The sequence below is a fragment of the Ornithorhynchus anatinus genome, chromosome 4 (assembly GCF_004115215.2).
Source record: "Ornithorhynchus anatinus isolate Pmale09 chromosome 4, mOrnAna1.pri.v4, whole genome shotgun sequence".
In the NCBI taxonomy this organism is placed as follows: domain Eukaryota; kingdom Metazoa; phylum Chordata; class Mammalia; order Monotremata; family Ornithorhynchidae; genus Ornithorhynchus; species Ornithorhynchus anatinus.
In genome coordinates, this window is record NC_041731.1 from 119,070,910 (window position 1) to 119,093,747 (window position 22,838).

General features: G+C 40.9%; 1 protein-coding gene and 1 non-coding gene across 2 annotated transcripts in view; both read left to right on the top strand.

The window, feature by feature from the left end:
* The first annotated feature begins 1,203 nt into the window (after positions 1–1,203).
* LOC114811528 lies at positions 1,204–1,341 on the top strand. Its single transcript, XR_003759225.1, has one exon. It is a non-coding gene; the product is annotated as a small nucleolar RNA SNORA7 (small nucleolar RNA).
* Positions 1,342–11,067: 9,726 nt separating this feature from the next.
* Positions 11,068–22,838, top strand: part of LDB2 (LIM domain binding 2) — a 497,394-nt gene continuing 485,623 nt past the window's right edge. Inside the window, exon 1 of the mRNA XM_029063421.2 lies at positions 11,068–11,221. The gene's annotated coding sequence lies outside the window, so the exon portion shown is untranslated. The remainder of the gene's footprint in view (positions 11,222–22,838) is intronic.

Genomic DNA, 22,838 nt, shown 5'->3' on the forward strand with positions numbered 1-22,838 from the left:
AAAGAGAGGGCGGAAGTTGATCCTATTGACTAAAATGACTTTGGTTTAACTGTGAGTTTCCCTGATACATCTTGAGCCTCATTGGCCTGGTTAAATGGGAGTCGGCTGCATTTAAAGCTTTGAAAATAGCATCTGTGTTCAAACTAGTGTTGTTAAAAGGATGTCTTTAAGCAAGTGAGGGAAAATCTACTAGTATGCAGGCGTGCAAGCTTTTTCCCAAAGATTTTGACCATTGACTTCATGACAATCAATTAATCATATTTATTAAATGCTTACTGGGTGTAAAAGCACTGTGCCAAGTAGAATACAATATAACGTATTATAATAATTAATAATTTTGGTATTTGTTAAGCGCTTACTATGTGCCGAGCACTGTTCTAAGCGCTGGGGTAGACAAAGGGGAATCAGGTTGTCCCACGTGGGGCTCACAGTCTTAATCCCCATTTTCCAGATGAGGTAACTGAGGCACCGAGAAGTGAAGTGACTTGCCCAAAGTCACACCGCTGACAAGTGGCAGAGCCGGGGTTCGAACCCATGACCTCTGACTCCAAAGCCCGTGCCCTTTTCCACTGAGCCACGCTGCTTCTCGTCTCCATTTTACTTATCTGCTCTCCGCGTCCACTACTCCCCTGCTCACACTTTTTGCTCATTTCCTGGCTGAATCTCACTCTCATTTTCTCTGCCTCTTTCCTCTTGCTTAGGTTAGCACCAGATACTTGGACACCCTCCACTCCCTACCCCCAAAGCCACTCCCCCGTTTTAAAACCCCACCTCCTCCAACAAATCTTCTTTGACTAATTTATAAATCTAATCTAATTTAATCTAATCATATTTATCTATCAGCCACCTCTTGCATTTTATGTATGTATCCACCTTCAGGATTCACACATATGTGGATTTCTGATGGAACATTAAATTTTATTTATTCTTTTTGCACTGTTTGAGAACAAGTGAGCATTTAAGGAACTGTGTTGCATAGTGGAAAGAGCACGGGCCTGGGCATTAGAGGAGCTGGGTTTTAATCCCATTTCTGCCATTTGCCTGCTATGTGACCCTGGGCAAGTCACTTAACTTCTCAGTGCCTCAGTTCCCTCATCTGTTAAATGGAGATTCAATACCATCCTTTCTCTTATTTAGAATGTGAACCCCACGTGAGTCAGGGACTGTGTCTGACCTGATTATCTTGTATCTACCCAATGCTTTCGCCTCTCAGGATCATACCTGGAGAGTTTCCAGTCCTCTACCAGTCTCGGTTAAGGGAGGGAGAGTCAAGCAGAGGCCTACCCATTCTATTCCTAGCTTGGCCAGTGGCTAGCGAATGGAAGGCACCCTGCTACAAGTCAAAACTCACCCATGTTGGGCAGCAGCGGCATGGGAGAGAGTAGAGGGAGGAGGCTCGAGTTTACTACCTGGACGGTTGCAATGGTAAACCACTTCCGCATTTTTACCAAGAAAAGTCTATGGATCCACTACCAGAATGATTGCAGATGGAGAGCGGGGCGTTCTGAGAGAGATGTGTCTGTGGTGTCACAATGGGTCGGAAACGATTCCACGGAATAAGACAATACCCAATGCTTAATACATCGTATGCGCTTAATAAATATCAATTTTTAAAATCCCTTTCACATCATGGCCATGGAAATTTATCATCCCTTGCTGTAAGGACCATTGGCTACCTATGATGCCTAATATCCTACCTCTTAGGGGTCACAACTTTCAATATACTTACCTTCGAGCATATTACCTACCAGTATAACAAAGTCATCCAGACCACTAAATCATCTTGCTAGCTTGTCTTATCCCTAAGACACACCCCCCTCCACTGTGAATAAACCGACATGATTAACCTCTGGCCTTTGGTCAATTGGGCTGGCAGCGAAGGGCCTATCTGCAAGGCTAAGTTACCTATTTCTAATACCATTATGTAAGTAATGCACTAGTTGGCAGTCATCCCGCCGAAGCAGGAAAAGCTGTGGCCTTCCATGGACTGTAATATTGAAGTCTTGTGGCAATGAAGAACCTGCCCCTTTTTTCCTCACAAAGCTGCTCAGCATCCAGAATTGGCTCAGTTCCTGAATTCTGCTCATTTGCACTTCTCCTAGAATTGTTGCGGTGTCTTTGTGGGGTTTGAACTCCAGAGTAGGATTCATTTTACTTGGATTTTTCCTTATGGACCTGTAAGATGGCAGTTACAAATAAAAATGGACATGAACCATCTAGCTCTATTGCATGTTTAAATGAGGGTGGCCCAAAGGACTCCCATTCATAAATTGTATATGCGGTGCCGTTGCTATACTACAGCTGTATGGAGGAGGAAGAGGAGGAGGAGGAAGAGGCTGAGGAGAAGGGAGTAGGGAGTCTAAGAAAAAGTTTGAAGAGCTTGAAAATGAGAAAGAAAACAGTAGTTGTCCTGACAAGGGTGTTTTTCTTGCCTCTTCATCAGTAGAATGATTTTTATAATGAAACTGATTTCGTTTGTAACCTAATTTCAATTTCCATGTGGCCCAAAGCTCTTGCCGAGAAAACACATTCTTTATCTCCAACTAGTTAAACACCAGGCCTCAGCCCCCAACTTTTCCCAACATGCTATGGCAGGCCAGGTCTGGGATAAAAGCTGCCATTACATGCCCTCGGCACTTACTGTGTGCGGAGATTAGAACCCTGGTTCTCTGACTCCCAGGCCCACACTCTTTCCACTAGGTTATATTGCTTCAATAAACAATTCCTTCACACAAGTTCTTGGTCCTAAAGTCTTTGTTACCAGTCCAGGACTTGCCATATAAAGCAGGAAACTCCATCATCCAGCACTTAGTACAGTGTCTGGCGTATAGTTAAGCGCTTAGCAAATACCATAATTATTACCACTATTGTTCTTTTGTAACTAGGACTTTATTCCTCGTGATTCAATGGGCAAACTATTTGCAATCGATTTGAAATCAAACATTAAAGGAATAGTGTCTGTTTTCATCAGAGCTTTTATCCTTTATATAAAATTTTGTGCGTCTACCTCCAGATAGCTAGATTAATCCCCAAATTCCCTGCCCACAGGGAAATTACCAAATTATAATCTAATGTATGTAAAAGAGTATCTCTTCTCCATGATACAATGATGCTGTCTTAAAAAGGTGTACCTAACCTTATTCTATCGCTTAGTACAGTGTTTTGCACACACTAAATACTCCATAGTACCACTGATTGATTGATTGTTGTTTCCTTTCTAGTGCTTAATAGTAATAATAACAGTATTTATTGGTGCTTGCTATGTGTCAACCTCTGTACATGAGATAGTCAGGTCCCTATCCCTCATGGGACTCCTAGTTTAAGTAGGAGGGAGAGCAGGGAACGAATCTCCATCTGATAGATGGGCAAACTGAGGCACAGTTAAGTGACATACCTCAGATCACATAGTAGGATATTTCTAGAGCCAGTAGGGAGTCATTTGACTTGACTCCTTACTGCTTTCTTGAGAGGGGGCTCTGCACACAGTAAGCACTCAATAAATACGACTGAAGGAATGAATGAGTGACATCTCTTAAAAATCGTGACTGCTAATATTGGTTCACCTCTTTGAAGATCCAGGGTTACCTGGACATTTAATATGCATATCTGCCATTTCACCAAATAAATCTGATTTTTAAAATCAGGGGAAGGAGATGCTTTTCCTACAGGGAAGCTCTTAATAGTCAACTCGTTGAGTCTCTGTGAACCTTTGATGATTCTTCCATGTCTTTCTTTTAGGAAAATATATGTGAGTTCTATTCTTTGAGGTTCTCACAGAAGTGCAGAGGGGAAGGAAGAAATGAGTTAATAGAAGAGGAGGAGATAGAAAGGACATTTTCAAACCAAGGGATGGAATGGGAGATATTCAGTAAACAGGGTAGCATTGCCTTCCCTTATTCTTTCATCTCCAGATTAACATCTGTTCTCCCTCAGAACTGTAAGCTCGTGGTGGGCAGGAAATGTGTCTACCAATTCTGCTGTATTCTACTCTCCCAAGTGCTTAATACAATGCTCTGCATCTAGTAAGTGCTCAATAAATAAATACAATTGTATGATTGATTGAGATCCAAAGGTTCAGCCTGGAGTATGTTGGCTTTTGCTCTACCTGCTTCCTCGGCTACTCCCTCATTTGAGCTTCTTGCTAGGGAACAGTGCTAGGCAAACAGTAAGTGCTTAATGAATTCCATCAATTGATTGAGCGCCCAGAAGGCCTGTTATAAACCTGACACTTGGAAATATGGGGAAGCAGCGTGGCTCAGTGGAAAGAGCCTGGGGTTCGGAGGCAGAGGTCATGGGTTTGACTCCCGGCTCTGCCACTTGCCAGCTATGTGACTGAGGGCAAGTCACTTAACTTCTCTGTGCCTCAGTTACCTCATCTGTAAAATGGGGATTAACTGTGAGCCTCACATGGGACAACCTGATTACCCAGTATCTACCTCAGCGCTTAGAACAGTGCTCTGCACATAGTAAGCACTTAACAAATACGGACATTATTAAATATCTCCCTTGAACATCATAGAGGGGACCTTTTTGCACAGTCACATGAGAGAAGTCCTTTTGGTGGAGATGGCAGTAATTGTAATAGTCATAGAAGTAATAGCAGTGGTACTCAGAGGATTAATTACCCTATCTATTTTGTTATTGAGGTGTGTATCTCCTTAATTCTATTTATCTTGATGATGTTGTCTTGTTTTGTTTTGTTCTATTTTGCTTTGCTGTCTCCCCCGTTTAGACTCTGAACCTGTCATTGGGCAGGGATTATCTCTATCTGTTGCCGAATTGTACATTCCAACCACTTAGTACAGTGCTCTGTACATGGTAAGAGCACAATAAATACTATTGAATATTGAATGAATAGTAATAGGAGTAACTGTGATAGTAATAGTCATAGTATTGGTATTTAGTGAACACCTAGGGAATACAATGTCCTGTACTAAGTGTCTGGGTACTCTCCTGTGGTTTGAAGAACTAGGGAAAGTAGCTGGAAGAAGCATCATGGCTTAGTGGGAAAAGCACGGGCTTGGGAGTCAGAGGGCATGGGTTCTAATCACGCCCCTGCCACTTCTCAGCAGTGTGATCTTGGGCAAACTACTTAATTTATCTGAGCCTCAGTTCCCTCATCTGTAAAATGGGGATTCAGACTCTTGAGCCCCATGTGGGACAACCTGATTACCTTGTATCTACCCCAGCAATCAGAATAGTGCTTGGCACATAGTAAGTGCTAAACAAATACCGTTATTATTGATTTTCATTATGTAGAAAAGAGAAAGCACATGTTTCCTGCCCATGTAATCCTTACAGTTTGTTTGGGAGATAGACAAAATATACTTTAAAATGGTGAAAAGAGCAGGAAGAGCAAAGATCTGATTGGGAGTAGAATTAATAGGATGAAACATCAGAATAAATGAGAATACAAAATTAAATGTGCAATTGAAGTACACATACAGGCATAAGTACTGAGACAAGTTTTACATCCATAAATGTTTGGGGTGGGAGTTTGTTCACATTCTAGGTTTGTTTTGTGTGTGTGTGTGTGTGTGTGTGTGTGCACACTTATGCATGTACGTGTTTTGTTTCATGTTGTTTTTTATACTGTTTGATTTCCAAATTAATTGCATCATGTTTCTGCCTGGGAGGAGTTGCCTATCTCATCTGTCATCTAACCCAGCTCAAACAATTCACAAGGCAAATCAACTGCACAATAGAAATTAAAACTGAAAGATCCAAAACCTTTGAATTTCACGCTGGGTAACAGTAGAGAACAATAGCTGTGAAACGGTAGCATTCAACAAAGACAGCAAAATACCACAACCCATATCGCTCCTGAAACTGAATGTGCTCAACTCGGAGCAACCAGAAAAGAGAAATTTCGATGCTAGAGGTGGGTCTTAGATACAGCCATGGGTCTGCTTCCTCAGAGCTAATTGAAAAGCCCAGCGTTCTAACAGTCATCCATCTTACCCAACAGCAAATGCTAGTCAACTATTATTTCAGAAGACCAAAGGAGGCATTTACCACTGTGCTCTCCACAGACACTTGGTTTATTGCCACCACTTAGTATAAAATAAAATAAAGCTTTCTCGCCCACAGGTTTAGACTGTGAGCCTGTCATTGAGCAGGGATTGTCTCTATCTGTTGCCGAATTGTACATTCCAAGTGCTTAGTACAGTGCTCTGCACATAGTAAGCGCTCAATAAATACTACTGAATGAATGACTCTATCGCTTTTAGGTGCACTCACTTCTGAGCCCCTGAGGCTGTACTCCCAGTTCTGCTAAACAAAACCTTACAAGCCCTCAATGTTTTGATGAGCCCCGACATATTTTGGGGGGCACACTGTAGTTGTAAAAATAAAATGCTTTACATCCCTTGTATCATTAAAACATGAATTCTTCAGTTTGGATGTTTCCTATCAAACTGCCAATCCCCAAAATGCTCAGCTCTTGGCGGTGGAATATTGGAAAATCTGTCTCAGAGAAAATTTTAGTGTAGAGCATCTCATCTATCTCGGCTTAGGTAAAAAAAATGCATGGGACCTTATTTTGATTTCCAAACAGTAGCCGATATGTTCCAAGACTGAACAGTACCTTACACTACTACTTAAAGTTTCTAAAATAGGCATCATCAATGTATGGAGGTTTTCCAACCCCTTGGGTACTAAAATGCTGCTTATTGTCATATACCGATCAGTTGATCAGTTACATTCACTGTTTCCTTTGTACAGAACACTGTGCTAAAGATGTGGAAAAAGTACAGCAGAAGCAAAAGACATTTCCACTGTCTTCCACAGTCATTTGACTGCTCTGTGCCTCAGTTCCCTCATCTGGAAAATGGGGATGAAGACTGTGAGCCTCTCGTGGGACAACCTGATTACCCTGGATCTACCCCAGCTCTTAGAACAGTGCTTGGCACATAGTAAGCGCTTAATAAGTACCAACATAATTATTACAGTCTAATGGGAGACACAGAATGATTTGAGTAATTTATAAATAATGGGAGCAGGAGGAGGAGTAAGGGTTCAACAAGCAATAGAAGTATGACAGGATAAAATAGCTGAATAAATAATTAAGCATAAATGAACATATATATATATAACATGTGTATATATATATATATAAATGCTGAGGGTGGATAGAAAAATGTAAGTGCTAAATTTGATATAATTTAGAATGTTAGAATTAATTAGGGGAAGCCCAATTGGACTTTGCAGAGCTTTGAAGTTGGAGGAGAGCTGTGAGCTGTCAGCTTTGAAAGGGGTGGGAGTTCCAGGCCAGGGAAATAGCCTGAGTATGAACTATTGGAGGTAGAAGGGTCAAGAGCCGGGTAAAATTAGAAGATGACCTGGGCGGACTGAATGAAGAGAAATCATTTGGAGAGCCAGGAAGCCAATGGTGAGGAATTTTTGCTTTTTGCAAAGGAAGTAGGTAACCTTTGGAGGTTTTTGAGAAGGGAACTGAGGTTTCTGAACCATGTTTCAGGGGACTAGGTGTAGTCTGAAAGTGTGAAACCTGGAAGGTAGGACACCAGTGAGGAGGTTGAACACATCTAGTGTATCCATAATATTATGTGCTTGGGAATAGAACCCAAGTCCTTTGATTCCCAGGCCTATGTTCTTTCCACTGGGCCATCATACTTCACGTGGCAGAGAAGCAGCGTGGCTCAGTGGAAAGAGCCCGGACTTTGGAGTCAGAGGTCATGGGTTCAAATCCTGATTCTGCCACTTGTCAGCTGTGTTACTTTGGGCAAGTCACTTAATTTTTCGGTGCCTCAGTTACCTCATCTGTAAAATGGGGATTAAGACTGTGAGCCCCATGTGGGACAATCTGATTCCCCTGTGTCTACCCCAGCGCTCAGAACAGTGCTCGGCACATAGTAAGCACTTAACAAATACCAACATTATTATTATTAGGGCCACGCTTCTAATATGACGAAAGCTGGAACCGAAGTGGTGACTATTAGGATGGAGAAAAAAGGGCAGATCTGAGAGGACTGTGGAGGAAGATCCAGCTGGATTTAGTTTTTGACTGGATGTGGGAGTTGAAAGGCATCAGTGATGAGTCAAGCATGACAGCATGGTTGTAGGCTTGTGGGACAGGGAAGATGGAGATGTTATTGGCAAGGATGGAGAAAATCAAGAAGAGGAGGAGTTTAAAGGGCAAAGGTTGGGGAGTTCAGTATAGACCAGAGGCCTACCCATTCGATTCCTAGCTTGGGCAGTGTCTAGCGAGTGGAAAGAAATCTGTTGCAAGTTAAAACTTACCTGTACTGGCCAGCACCGGCATGGGAGTGAGGCAAGAGCAGAGACTTAAATTTACTGTGTGGAAGGAGGCAATGATAAACCACTTCTGTAAAATTATATGGATACACTATTAGAATGATTACAGATGGTGGTGGGGTGTCATGGGAGAGATGTGTCCATGTCGTTGCTCTGGATCGGAGATGACTCGATAGCATAAGACAACAGTCTGTGGTCTGAGCTATGGAAAGGTCATTCGTGACCTTGGTAAGTGAGGTCTCCAAGAAGTGAAAGGATCAATGCCTGGTTTGTAGCAGGTCAAGAAGAAAGGTGGTGAGTATAGTTCATTCCCTAGATTGAATGCTCTTTGTGTCCAGGGAGCACGTTTATCAACTGAGTGTCCTTTGACTTCTCCCAGATGCTTAATACAGAGATCTACACACAGTAAGCAGCATGGCCTAGGGGATAGAACACAGGCCTGGGAGTCAGGAGACCTGGGTTCTAATCCCACCACTTGTTTGCTGTGTGATCTTGGACAATCACTTAACTTTTCTGTGCCTCAGGTACCTCATCTGTAAAATGGAGATTAAGATTGTGAGCCCCATGTTGGACATGGACTATGTCCATCATGATTAGCTTGTATCTACCTACACCAGCGCTTAGTAGAATGCCTGCAATTGCTTAACAAAAACCATAAGAAAATTTAATTTTTTCTCTTTCCCTTCTTTATTCCCATCCAGTCCCAGGATCTCAGCTAGGCAGCTCATATCCCTCCCTTATGGTTCACCTTCCTCTTTTTCCCGTGGTGTGATTCCAGTGTCCACTATCCATTTCCTGCTGGGAATGTCCTTTGGACTCTGAGTTTAAATTTGCAGGACCATTGAGAAAAACAGAACATTTCTTAGATACAAATAACAACCTCTTCTTCGTTATTTTCTTCTGCTGCTATATGAATTTCTAATGTTCAAAAGTAAAGTTGCCTGGCACTCTAATGTTTTATCCAGGATCACTGTTGAGCCTGGAGGACCAACAGACCGTTTCAGCTGTATCTGAAATAAACCCAAAACCTCTGGGGAAGCAAAAGCAAAATAACTGCACTGGAGAGAACTCAAATCTTTTTCAGGTGGTCGGATATCTAAATTATTTAAAAGCTTCTTTTCTCCCCTTGGAGGCAGCTTGGCGAGGTTGTGGCAAAGACTTAGAAATGCAATTACCGACCACTTCTTTAAATATGTAAGGATTATAATAAGAAATAATCCAATGGTTAAGTGTAGCACTTCTGCAGATTGTATCACACAGAAAGGAACAGAACATCTTTAGCTTTGTCTCTGATGGCTCTGTCTGATAACTAAAACTTTGGTGGAGGGATAGGGCTATAAAGTACCGTTACCATCATACCTTGCTTTTATTTTACATCGACTGGATCAGGAAATAGAAAAGTTTGTTTTTCGTGTTTCCTCCCTCTAGGTAATTGACTGTGATAGCAGGCTGAGGTTAACATATGACCTTCTTGTCACATCGTGCAAACTAAAAGAGGAAAACAGGAGCTTGTATACAAAACTAAAATATGTTTGAAGCTCACGAGATTGTTAGACTCTGCTTAGACCATTTGCGCCCGGAAATGAAAGTATCAGTTATTGTTGTGTTTTGACAGATGGGACTTACATTGTTTTTCATCCTCACCAGATTTGGATAAAATCCATCTTGGCCTATTCAAATAGGAGGTGTCACCATTACTATACAGAGAAGCAGCGTGGCTTAGTAGCAAGTTACATCCCAGTTCTCTGACTCAAAAACCTGTGCTCTTTTCACAAAGCCACTCTGTGATGCACCGTTATGAGCCCTTGAGGGGGTACAAAACAAAGAAATGACACATTTCCTGTCCACAAGTGGCTTATACTCCCACAGGAAAGGCAGTCATGAAAGTGTTCAGAAGGAGAATAATCAAAATAAGTTAATTTATGTACAAAATAAATGTATATACATAGGTTCTCAGGATAAGTATAATAAGTAGATAGATGTTTAGGGATGGCTAAATGATGATTATAATTATACTCGTTAAGTGCTTACTATGTGCCAACCACTGTTTTAAGCACTGGGATAGATACAAGTTGATCAGGTTGACTACAGCCCCTGTCTCACATGGGGCTCACAGTCTAAGTAGAAGGGACTAGGATTTAATCCCCATTTTACAGGTGGGGGTGACAGGCTTATTCAATCAATCATTTCTTTGCATTCATTCATTTATATGTGGCAGAACCGGGCTTAGAATCCAGGTCTTCTACTCCCAACTACTTTCACCATTCATTCAGTCGTATTCACTAGACCATGCTGCTTCTCTCCTAAGCAGTTGTATAACTTGGCAGGCTGGGAATTAATCAGGAAAGACTTTTTGAAAGAGACTTTCAGGAAGACTTTGAATATGGGGAGAACTGAAGTCTGTGGGATTTTCAGGGAGCACCAAGTCAGGGTAAACCTGTGAGTGAGGGGGTGGAAGAGGAAAAGTCAAGAGTAAGATGCAGAAGGTGACTGGGTGAGGGGCAAAGATAATTGGTTGGCGAGTAGACAGTGAAGAGAACAGATGTGTAAGTTTGATTGAGTTGGTGGAAGGCCTTAAAAACAATTGTGAGAAGCCTTTCCTTCCTACATAAGGTTTGGAGGAGTGCAATTTAAGGCCTTGAAAACCTCTGTTCAAAGGTCTTTAGTGCTGACAGGTGCGAACTCTGAAAAAGGCATTCCACTTGTACGTTCAATTGGATTTTCCATACGCAGGGCATCTATATCCAGGTCCTTTAGAAGCCTTCTATTTTTTTTCATCCCATAGATTATGGAAACCATTATAAAGCTTCCTTCTGTGCATAAGGAGAATGAAAGCATAAAAGAGGACAAGACAGGCTCAATTGTTTTCAATACACCAGAGTGAAGACTTGATTGCTGAATTCCTAGGGCAGTGTACATGAAGATACAAAGATCCTGCAAACTGGAGGTACTGCTCCGAGGTTATACTTTAAGAACAGAGCTTTTTATGTTTTTCTGAACTCTCTGTCATCATTAAAAATGTTCCTGTTATCCATGCTTGAATTACCCACAGACACTTTACAATGAGTATTAGCAGCCTGCATTTACTATTAAAGATATGGGATTCTAAGAGGTAATAGGGAGAGGAATGGATACAATTGCACCAGCTCCTCCTCTATGACCCGGTTCTCCTCTTTGGAGGGATAACTCATATTCTTTGCTTTTGTCTCTTTCACCTTAATTGTTCCCTGCCTTCCCTCCCAACTCTCTCCCTCTCTAGCTTATTTCCTCCAGCAAAAAAATAATAATAATACAAATGGAAAGTAAGGCAGAAGGGAAGCAAAGAAAAAATAAACTCAGACTATTTTTCCTTTTTTGATGGATGTACCTGTCTGAGTCTGTTAGCAGTGTGCTTTTTTCAAGGAAGTTAAGCTTCTTGAGGGCAAACTGGGAGAGTCCTTAAGCCCTTTTCACCCCATTTTTCTGCATCCCCTCCCGACAAATGATGAGATCTCCTCTGATTGAAATTGTGTATAGAAAGTTGAAATATATCTGGAGCTGTTCTTTTCTGCAAACCAAGTGCTTTCTACCTGAACTGTTCTTTCTTGAAAAAACAGTTTACCTGCAGGAGCTGAAAGCTGGCTTAAGTATGGAGTACTTCGAGTGGGAGAAGGGATTGTCTCAAAAGGAAATGCCCCTTTGCAGTTCATTAGGTGTCATAAAAGCAAGAAGGTCTGGGAGGAAATGAAGAGAAACTTCCAATACATACCAGGTGGTTGATAGCTCTTTAATGCCTTCCTTTTGTTTTGCCAAAAGAGCTCTAGACACAAAGGCTCCATCAGAGGGAGGGAGAAGGGAGAGAGGAAGAAAAGGAGGAGGAGAAAGAGAAGCAAAAGAGAAGGGAGAAGGCCCTTTAACGAAATGTTTTGGTCAGTCAGATTGCTTAGCTTCAGTCTTCCCAGGTGGCTTGAAACTGAGACAAAAAGGCTTCCTCTGCTTCACAGGTAATTTTGGAGGCTGGAAATTGAAAATAACAAGTAGAACAAGAGAGTAGCAGTGTCCTATAGTACACAGAGAAATCAGTATGTTAGCTAGTGTGAATTAGACTTGCAATAAGTTCAAAGTGTACTGCCAGAATCATACATTTGTGATAAAAGTAGTGGGCTCATTTGTTACACTTCACTGTGAAGAAGGAGCAAGGCCTAGTGGAAGAAGCACGGGCCTAGGATTTGGAGGACCTCGTTTATAATCCCAATTCTGCCATTTGCCTGCTGTGAGACCTTGGGCAAGTCACTTCTCGGTATCTCAGTTTCTTCATCTGTAAAATAAGGACTAAATACTGTTTCCCTACAGGACTTTGAATATGTTTATTGGTAATTTATTTGGATGCCTGAACCCCATCTAATCTGCAAACTCCTTGTGGGCAGGGAGTGTGTCTACTTGATCAATCAATCAGTCAAGTAATCATAATTTTTTGAGTGCATACTGTTTACAGAGCACTGTACAAGCTCTTGGGAGAATACAATACAGCGAAGTTGGTAGACACATTCCCTGCCCACGGAGAGTTTGAAATCCAGAGGGTGAGATAGACATTAATACACACACATACACATATATATGTAAATATATAATTTAAATATATAAAAATTAATGAATTATGTAGATGTCCATAAGTGCTGTGTGTCTGAGAGAGGGATGAAAAAAGAGTACAAATCCAAGTGGAAATGTGATGCAGAAAGGTATCGGAAAAGAGGATATGAGGGCTTAATCAGGGAAGGCCTCTTGGAGGAGATGTGCTTTAAATAAGTCTTTGAAGATGGGGAGACTGTTTGTCTATTGCATATGAAGAGGGATGGACTTCTAGGCAAGAAGCAGGACATGGGGAGAGGTCGGACGGTGAGCTAAATGAGATAGAGGTACAATGAGTTTGTTGGCTTTATAAGAGTGAAGTGTGTGGGCTGAGTTGTAGTAGACACCCAAGAAGGCAAAGTAAGAAGTGGTAGGATGATTGAGTCCTTCAAAGAGTATCTTAAGAAGTTTCTGTTTGATGTGGAAGTGCATGGGCAGCTACTGGAGGTTTCTGAGGCACGGAGGAACATGTAGAAAAATGAACTGTGAAGCAGAGTGAAGTATGGACTGAAGTGGGGAGAGACAGGAGGCAGGGAGATCAGCAAGGAGGCTGATGTAGTAATCAAGGTAGGATAGGATAAATGCTTGAATTAACAGGGTATCAGTTTTTATGAAGAGAAAAGGGTTAATTGCACCAAGTAGGACATTTAGCGTTCAATAAATACCACCGATGATCCCCTTCCTGCCAGATGGTGAACTCATGTGCGTCAAGGTCTGTGTCTGACCTGATTAACTTGTATCTACCCTAGTAATTAATAGAGTGCTTGACAAATAGTGAGTGTTTAGCAAATACCACAATTATTATTATTGCTATTCTTCTCCAAAATGAAGCCACCATACTGTTAGCTCAGTAATCACATGACACTCTGACAGTACTTATTGCTGGGCATTTTCTTTTTGTTTTAATTGCTGCCCCACTGTTGGTTCTTAGGGCTATTTTGGCTTCTCCAAAACCAGCCTTTTTCAGCTGGCTTGCAGCATTAATACTATTCCATTTCAAATTGAAGAGGTGTCTATTTAAGACTCGTCCCCTGAAATCAAATCTCATAGTATGAGAGACAGCAAAAAAGTGTTCTTCAGACTATTGAGAAAGCTAATTCAGGCAATGAACCAAAGAACTCTTGTGAGTTGAGTCATAATGTTCAAAAACAACCAAAAATAGGCAACGATGACAAGGAGAGCAAGAGTCGGAAAGCAGTGTGGTCTAGTAGATAGGGCACGGATTTTAATCCTGAAGCTGCCACTTGTCTGTTGAATGACCTCAGGCAAGTCATTTCACTTCTCTGTGCCGGTGGTAAACTCATCTGTAAAATGGAGATTAAGCCCATGAGCCCCATGTGGGAAAAGAACTGCGTCCAACCCAATCACTTTTCATCTACCTCAGCACTTATTACAGTCTGGCACAAAGTAAGTGCTTAACAAATATTATTTTTATCATTATAATCATTATTATATTTATTATAATGAATTTTACCTGCTCTAGCTGTCTTGCTGGAATCAGTTTCCAACCAAAGGGAAGGAATGGGACAGATAAAAACTAGAGCTGCAATTCTCCCCTGCTAGACTGCATGAACCTTGAAAGCATGGAATATGTTTACCGATTCTAATGAATTGTGCTCTCCCATGTATTTGTACAGTTCTTTGTACATAGGAAGCACTCAATAAACACATTTGGCTGATTCCTGTCATAAAGGGTGGAAGACTGGAAGTGTTGATAATAATAATAATAACAATAATAATAATAACGACTGTATTTGTTAAGTACTTACTATGCATCAAGTTCTGTTCTAAACGCTGAGGTAAATATAAATGAATCAGGTCAGACACAGTCCCTGTCCCGCATGGGGCACACAGTCTAAATAGGAGGAAGAACAGTATTGAGTCCCTAATTTAAAGATGAGGAAACTGAGGCACAGATATATTAAGTGACTTGCCCAAGGTCATGCAGCTGGCAATTGGCAGAGCCTAAGTTCTAACTCTGACTCCAAGCCCATGCTCTTTCCACTAGGCCACTGTATTTCTAGCTGCTCTCATTGTCCTTTACCTACAGTTCCTTCTGTATTTGTCACAGTGTTTCACAAGCTCTCCTGTTGTGAGTCCCCTGTGTAAGGACAAATCTGAACTCTTATCCTTACTGAGATTTATAATAAATGCTTAGCAAATGAAATAAATAATAAGAAAACATCTCCAATAATTATAATAGGGTCTTTTAGTACAAGCCTGTTAATACTAACAAATATGAAGAAATAAACTAAATTCCTAATTTAGAAAAATAGCAATATTTGGAAAAAAACACAAGATCACTTATCTCAAGCAGCAGTGGCAAAATTACAAAAGCGTTCAGGGGTAATAAAAATACACATGAAAAAAATCCCCAAAAAAGACAAAAATAGAAAAAAAATTTATCCAAGGTAATTTCTTAATTCAAAGTTTAGAAACCAGAACCACCACAGATAAAGGTTCTGTGTTTAATGGTTGCACAGTGTAGCACAGCAGTTTATTTTTTTTGGCCAATGTGGCCAAGTTTGTCTACTTTTATGCAAGGCTAAATAATCAGCTTGTAACATGCCAACATTATTAGGGAACTCATTACTACTAGACTTAACTTTTAGGACATGATGGAAAAAAAGCAGGCTTAGCCTTTCTGAGTAGGAACTTTGAAGTAAAATGTGAAAATAGGATTTATGGATCTGATTTATGAACTGATCATAATTCCAGGATTTCAATCCTCAACCAATTAAAATGATCTAAGAAATATTAAGTTTAGGAAGTAGCAGGATCCAAAGAAAAATGAGAGTGCTATATATTGAAATTTGAGCTTTTGGGTATTGGAAGTATGTTTTATGTCTTAATTTTATTTTTCTAAATTTCCTTTTCACCCCCAAAATCAAATCTAAGTCAGTCAGAAATAAAAACCCTGTTACAAAGTATAGATAGGTATGGTTAAGAGAATAATTTCAAAATCAAAACTGAATGGTTAAGATTTGCTGAGATGATTTTTTCATTCTAAGGCACGGACTGATTTTTTAAAAATGTATTATTAGATTTATATAGTGCTTTTCCCACCCAAATGATAGAGATATATGCTGAAAGTGAATGTAATCATTGCTTAAATTTTACCTAATTTGAATCCTAGGTATTTTAATAGCAAATCAAAACTTCAGTCAGAAAATTCACAATAGTGGTTATTCTCCTGTAGAGTATGTCCAGACATTTACTAAGCATGTTTGAACAGTAGTACACCATCCTGTGTTTACACTGATGTGTGTTTGTTTACGGCTTTTTCCTTTTTGAACTCATGTTATGCTAATTTTGCTTCCAAAATTAAATGTAACTCAGACCCTTTTCCCATTAAACCCATAATATGTAGAGAGTATATCTGATAAATCAAAACCCTAACTTTTTCCAGACCATAGCCATTAATTTGCCTTGTACATGTTTAAGTGATCTGCAGAGTTGGTCACAGCTGGTTTGTTCTAGCCAAAACCACCCCAAACAAGTAGGAATCTGGAGGTTTTCCTCCAAAGGATTACTTAACTGTGTCACTGACTTCTCATTTAATGTGTTAATAAAATTCCCTGAGCCGAGGAGTAATTTGCCTGAACATTTTTCATGTTTAAGGTGAAAATGTAGGGAGTTCATCAAATTTCTCCCTTGAGCTAATGGTTTCTCTTTACCGATATTAGACAGATGGGGAACATGTTAGGGTCAAGTCAGCCAGGAGAAAAATCCTTGTGGAAAAGTGTAAATAGGAACTCTCTTTCTATTATGAAAGGAAGTCCATTAACACTTGGTCCTTCAGGATCCGGGAGGCAGGGGACAGGACCGGATGACCCCCTGAAGGCCTCTTCCAGCACTTAGAATTCTAAGGAAACATGCCACAACAGCAAAAAGCAAATCTTCAGGTTAAATTGTTTAAATGCTGCCCATAGCAAATGGACAAGGGAAATATCTGACCCTGTCTTGTCAAGAAAAAGACCTACAAATGTATTTCCTTGAAGGTCGAGGCAGTCTTCTGTTTGTCCTTTGTAAAGACGCCTCGTTCAATTTGATGTGTAATTCAGTCGTATTTATTGAGCCCTTACTGTGTACTAAACGCATGGAGAGTACAACAGCAGACACATTCCCTCCCCACAACAAGCTCATCATCCAGAGACAATCTCACGGTCTTTGCTGAAAAGGCAAAGTCCAGATTGATTGAGTCATTGGACTGTGGCTTACTGGAAACAGCACGGAAATGGGAGTCAGAGGTCGTGGGTGCTAATCCCGGCTCTGCCACTTGTCAGCTGTGTGACTTTGGGTAAGTCACTTAACTTCTCTGTGCCTCGGTTCCCTCATCTGTAAAATGGGGATGAACACTGTGAGCCCCAAGTGGGACAACCTGATTATCCTGTATCTACCCCAGTGCTTAGAACAGTGCTTGGCACACATAGTAAGCACATAACAAATATCATCATTGAGACTAGCTGGTTCTTGCACAGGGAAATGTCCAGGGCTTCCAGGAGGTTCCACTGGCTAGTCAAGTTATCGAGGCCCAGTTGCACTTTCAACCTTCCAGGCTGTGGTTCCTTGCTCAGGTAGACATCCATCCTTAGGAGAATATTTTTTCTTTCTCTGACTAAGAATCAGGGAGGAAATCTACTTCTTCCTAGACTCATTGCTAGTTATCCTCTCACATTACAGTATTTGTGGGAGTGAATAACTGCAGTTTACGCTAGAAGCCGCCTTCTGTTATCAATCGGTTGTCACTTTTTAAATAATTTGATCAGCAGAGTTTCTTTTCAGTTGAAATGAAGTATTTGGTCTTGACCCAGGAGTTATTATTTGCTCTTGACATCAGAAAGTGGAAGCAACGTATATTTAGACTCCCAAGAGTTGTTGGTGAAGGGAAACGATTTGTTTTTATCCTTTAGAAAAACCAAGTCTTTGAGTCCTTATAAAGGAACAAAATAAGGGCAAAAATGTAACCAGAGTAGGATTTTGTGTCCTAGAAGTGCAATTCTTAAACTGATCTTAACTGATAAAATATCAATTTTCATGACCTTCAAACTACGGGTATATATTAAGCTACATGAATAGATGTATTTATACATATCTAGCTAGCTAGCTATCTCTATGGGTTTGGGGTGATATTGAAGTATTGTTTTCATTCTTGATCACCACTGTTTAAAGACACTGAATAGGAATATGATAGTAAAAAAAAGAAATCACTAAGGGGATTGAGGAGAAGTGGACTTGTGGATCCAAAACTCTTGGTTTCAATTTACTTTCCCTTATTTTCTCCAGCAAAGAGAATGCTTAGTGAGCTGGAATTATGTTAATGTTCAAGTTATTTGAGAACCAAAGCCGTTTTATTGTGACTTTGTATCCCAAGTACAATGGGCAGAGCTTTGCACAATTGGTGGGCAGAACGGGGGAGGGGGAGAAGCATCAGAAAATGTGGTCAAAGAGAAGGGGATTCCTCACTGAGATAGAGAGAATCAATCAATTAGTGATTTTAACTGACTACTTACTCTTTGCAAAGGACTGTATTTATATGCCTGGTAGAATACAAAACAACATATTTGGTAGACACATTCCCTGCCCACAAGGAGTTTACAATCTAGAAAAAAGTTATTTTCCCAAGGTCACGCAGCAGGCAAGTGTTAGACCTGGGGTTAGAACCCAGGTCCTCTAGCAACCAGGCTTGTACTCTTTCCACCAGGCCACAATGTTTCTGTGCTGCTGGAGATCCCCGTTAATGGGATGCATCTATGGTAGGGGAAATGAACAGTAGCAGGCTGAGAACAAAAGGAAAGATTGAGAGGTAAAGGCTCTGACTGAGTCAGGAAATGCCTTGGTGAGGATGCTGGCTCCTGAGGTGGGCAGGGAATTTATCTATTTATTGTTGTATTGTACTCTCCCAAGCTCTGTATTGAACAGTGCTCTGCCCATGGTAAGCACTCAATAAATACAATTGAATGAGTGATAACAATAATAATTGCGGTATTTTTTAAGCGCTTACCATGTGCCAGGCAGTGTACGAAGCACTGGAGTGGATACAAGCAAATCAGGTTGGACAAAGTCTCTGTCCCATGTGGGGCTCGCAGTCTCAATCCCCATTTTACAGATGAGGTAACTGAGGCACAGAGAAGCGAAGTGACTGGGGATCCTAGCCGCTCCTCGGCAGCCAGTGAGCCATTGATCTGGTTGTCACAACTGGGCCAGCTTGGAGTCCTGGGTACCATGTGCACCCATCCAGAGTGAACATAGGACAGGTCATGGGTAGAGTAATAATAATAATAATAGTATTTGTTAAGTTCTTATTATGTGCAAAGCACTGTTCCAAGTGCTGTGGGATGCAAGGTGATCAGGTTGTCCCACTTGGGGCTCACAGTCTTAATCCCCATTTTACAGATGAGGGAAATGAGGCACAGAGAAGTTAAGTGACTTGCCCAAAGTCACATGGCTGACAAGCGTCGGGGCCAGAATTAGAACCCATGACCTCTGACTCCCAAGCCTGTGCTCTTTCCACTGAGCCATGCTGCTTAAGACCTGAGTTCTTCTCACAACTCACTACTTGTTTTCTGTGTGACCTTGGGCAAATCTCTTGACTTCTCTGTGCCTCAGTTACCTCATTTGTGAAATACTGATTAAGACTGTGGGCCCCATGTGGGACTGAGACTGAATCCAACCCAATTTGCTTGTATCAACTCTAGCACTACATAGTAGATAGAGCACAGGCCTAGGAATCAGAAGATCGTGGATTCTAATCCCAGCTCTGCCACTTGCCTTCTGTGTGACCTTGGGCATGTCATTTCATTCTCTGTGCCTCAGTTATCTCATCTGCAAAATAGGCATTGATAATGTGAGCCCCACGTGGGACAGGGACTGTGTCCAACTCAATTTGCTTGTATCTACCCCAGTGCTTAGTACAGTGCTTGGAACATAGTAAGCATTTAAAAAATATCATCATTATTATTAATATTATCATTAAATATAGTGCTTGGCACACTTTAAGTGCTTAACAAATACCAGAATGATTACTATCATTACATGGGGCTCAGAGTCCTGACCACCCTTTCTTTAAACTGGGGCCACCACTTAGAGGTAAACTTTTTTTAATGGTATAGTTAGCACTTACTATGTATCAGGCTCCATACTAAGTGCTGAGGTAGATACAAGCTAATCAGGTTGGACACAGTCTTGACCCATGTGGGGCTCAGAAACAGATGAGAGAATTGAGTCATAGATAAGTAACTTGCTCAAGGTCACACAACAAGGAATTTCAGTTGCCCAGGAGGCAGTGAGAACCGGCCCGGAATGGGTTTAGGAGCTATTACTTCCTGGAGGCCAAATAATATTAATAATTATAATAATGTTGGTATTTGTTAAGTGCTTACTGTGTGCCAAGCACTGCTGTAAGCGCTGGGGTAGATACAGGGTAATCAGATTGTCCCACGTGAGGCTCACAGACTTAATCCCCATTTTACAGATGAGGGAACTGAGGCACCGAGAAGTGAAGTGACTTGCCCAAAGTCACACAGGTGATAAGTGGCAGAGCTGGGATTAGAACCCACGTCCTCTGACTCCCAAGCTCGGGCTCTTCCCGCTTAGCCACGCTGCCTATTTTCCCCCAAATCAGAGTAATAATGATAATATAAAAACAATAATAATAATTACAGCTAGTGAAATATGTTAAGCACTACATGGCCAGCACTCTGCTAAGCACTGGGATTGACACAATATAATCATATTCATTCATTCATCCAATTGTGTTTATTGGGTGCTTACTCTATGCAGAGCACTGTCTTCCACATGGATTCACAATCTAAGGGAGAAGGAGAATGGGAATTTAATGCCCATTTCACCGATGAGGAAACTGCAGCCCAGAGAAGACAAGTGACTTGTCAAAGCCACTGAGCAGGCAAGTGGCAGTTGGGATTAGAACCCAGGTTTCCTGATCCCCAACCTTGTGCTCTTGAGTTAAGGCCACATCAGGGAGACTACTATTTCACCTACTCCCAAAATTGTTTCCTCCTACTCCTCCCCAGTTAATCTGCTAAAGTCATTGCTTTCCTGCCCTCCGCGATGTTATCTGGCCAAGACACCTCTCTAGTGTCACTGAACATCACTCTACCATCAAAGCTCCATTTAGATTCTACTCTGCTTCAGGTAGCTGACCTACATTAGTTTGTGCAAACTTCTAGCCATAACTCATGCCGGAGAAAATTTAGTCTCCAGGTTTGGATTATAAAACATTGCCCAGGACTGGTGCCCAGTTCCGAAAGCAAGAATTTGTTCTTCAATATTTCTCGTTCAGGAAAAATGATGACATTTCTTCAGGAGCCAGATTGAAACCAGTACTTCTTTTCACCACCAAGGTTTTTCCATTTCCCTGAAATGCTTTTTTTTTCTGCTTACCTTCTCCCTTCCCCAACTCTCCACGCACCACTTTTTTCCTGAAGGTTGGGCCTCACTTCCCTACTTCAGTAGGGCTGAACTCCCTGATGGTATTCATAATTATAAACATATGCTGCTAGCGTCACTACCCTTCACTTGCAAGCTTTAGCTTTCAACACAGGAATAGTTCTGAGCATATACTTATATCACAAGGTTAGCCCTCATGGAGTGTCAAAAGAAAAATAGCAAAAGAGTGGCCTATGATGCATCATTTGGGAGAACTTGCATATTAAGCAAGTTGGAACCAAATCATTATTTCAACTACTCTTAACAGCAGAGCAACATTCTCTGGTTCAACATCAAGGATGCGGAATCTGAATATTAAAGTTGTGTTTGAAACTGTAGACCACTAATTGGAAACTGAGAATTGGGTCCAATCCTCCTAAATCTTTGCAAATCAGGACAATTATTATTTTGAAAAAAAACAAAAAAACCTTTGGATTTTTTTAGTTTAATTTATTGCAGTTTCCTTTTCTCATGTATCTTCTGAGAAATACAGTGCAATGCACTGTCACCAACAGCAAAGGGCATGTCCTCTAGGTTCAGTTCAGGAGAAGAGTTCTGCATTTAATGAATTCTTAAATTAAAAAAAAGAACAGAATGAAAATTAATACTACCAGGGCAACATTCCTTCAACTATAGTTAATCATCTTACTCATTGAGAAGCAGCGTGGCTCAGTGGAAGGAGCCCGGGCTTGGGAGCCAGAGGTCATGAGTTTGAATCCCAGCTCCGCCACATGTCAGCTGTGTGACTGTGGACAAGTCACTTAATTTCCCTGTGCCTCAATTACCTCATCTTTAAATGGGGATGAAGACTGTGAGCCTCATGTGGGGCAACCTGATTACCCTGTATCTACCCCAGTGCTTAGAACAGTGCTCTGCACATAGTAAGCGCTTAACAAATACCAACATTATTATTACTATTATTTCTCGATTCATCTTTAATTCCTATTCCTTATGTCCATTAAAAGTAGCTTCTAGAGAAACAAGAATAAAGTGCATGATTGGATTTTAATTTAGATGACTAGAAACAAGTACAGAGCATCGTAATCAATAGTATATATGTCATACAAAGCAATGGGGGGAGGTTATCTTCATGTGAAAATGTTAAACCACCATACTCCTCAAAAATTAATATTTATTGAATGCATATTTTATGGCTAAGCACTTATTGGATGTGGCAACTGAATTTACCAATAGGCTGAGGATGGTTGACTTGTTACTGAAAGTGGGAGGGAATCTCAAATGGTACTGTTTCTCTTTTAGTTATTTGCCTCTGTTTCTAAAACAGATTGGGGAAAATAATTCTTAAGCTGTTAAAAATATATGTCCTGCAGTCACAGTGCTTTCTCAGATTCCATTCATTTCTTCATTCAATCATATTTATTGAGCTCTTACTGTGTGCAAAGCACTGTAATAAGTGCTTGGAAAGTAATCGACAGCAAATAGAGACAATCCCTACCCAACAAGGGGCTTGCAATCTAGAAGTGGGGAGACAGATAACAAAACAAAAC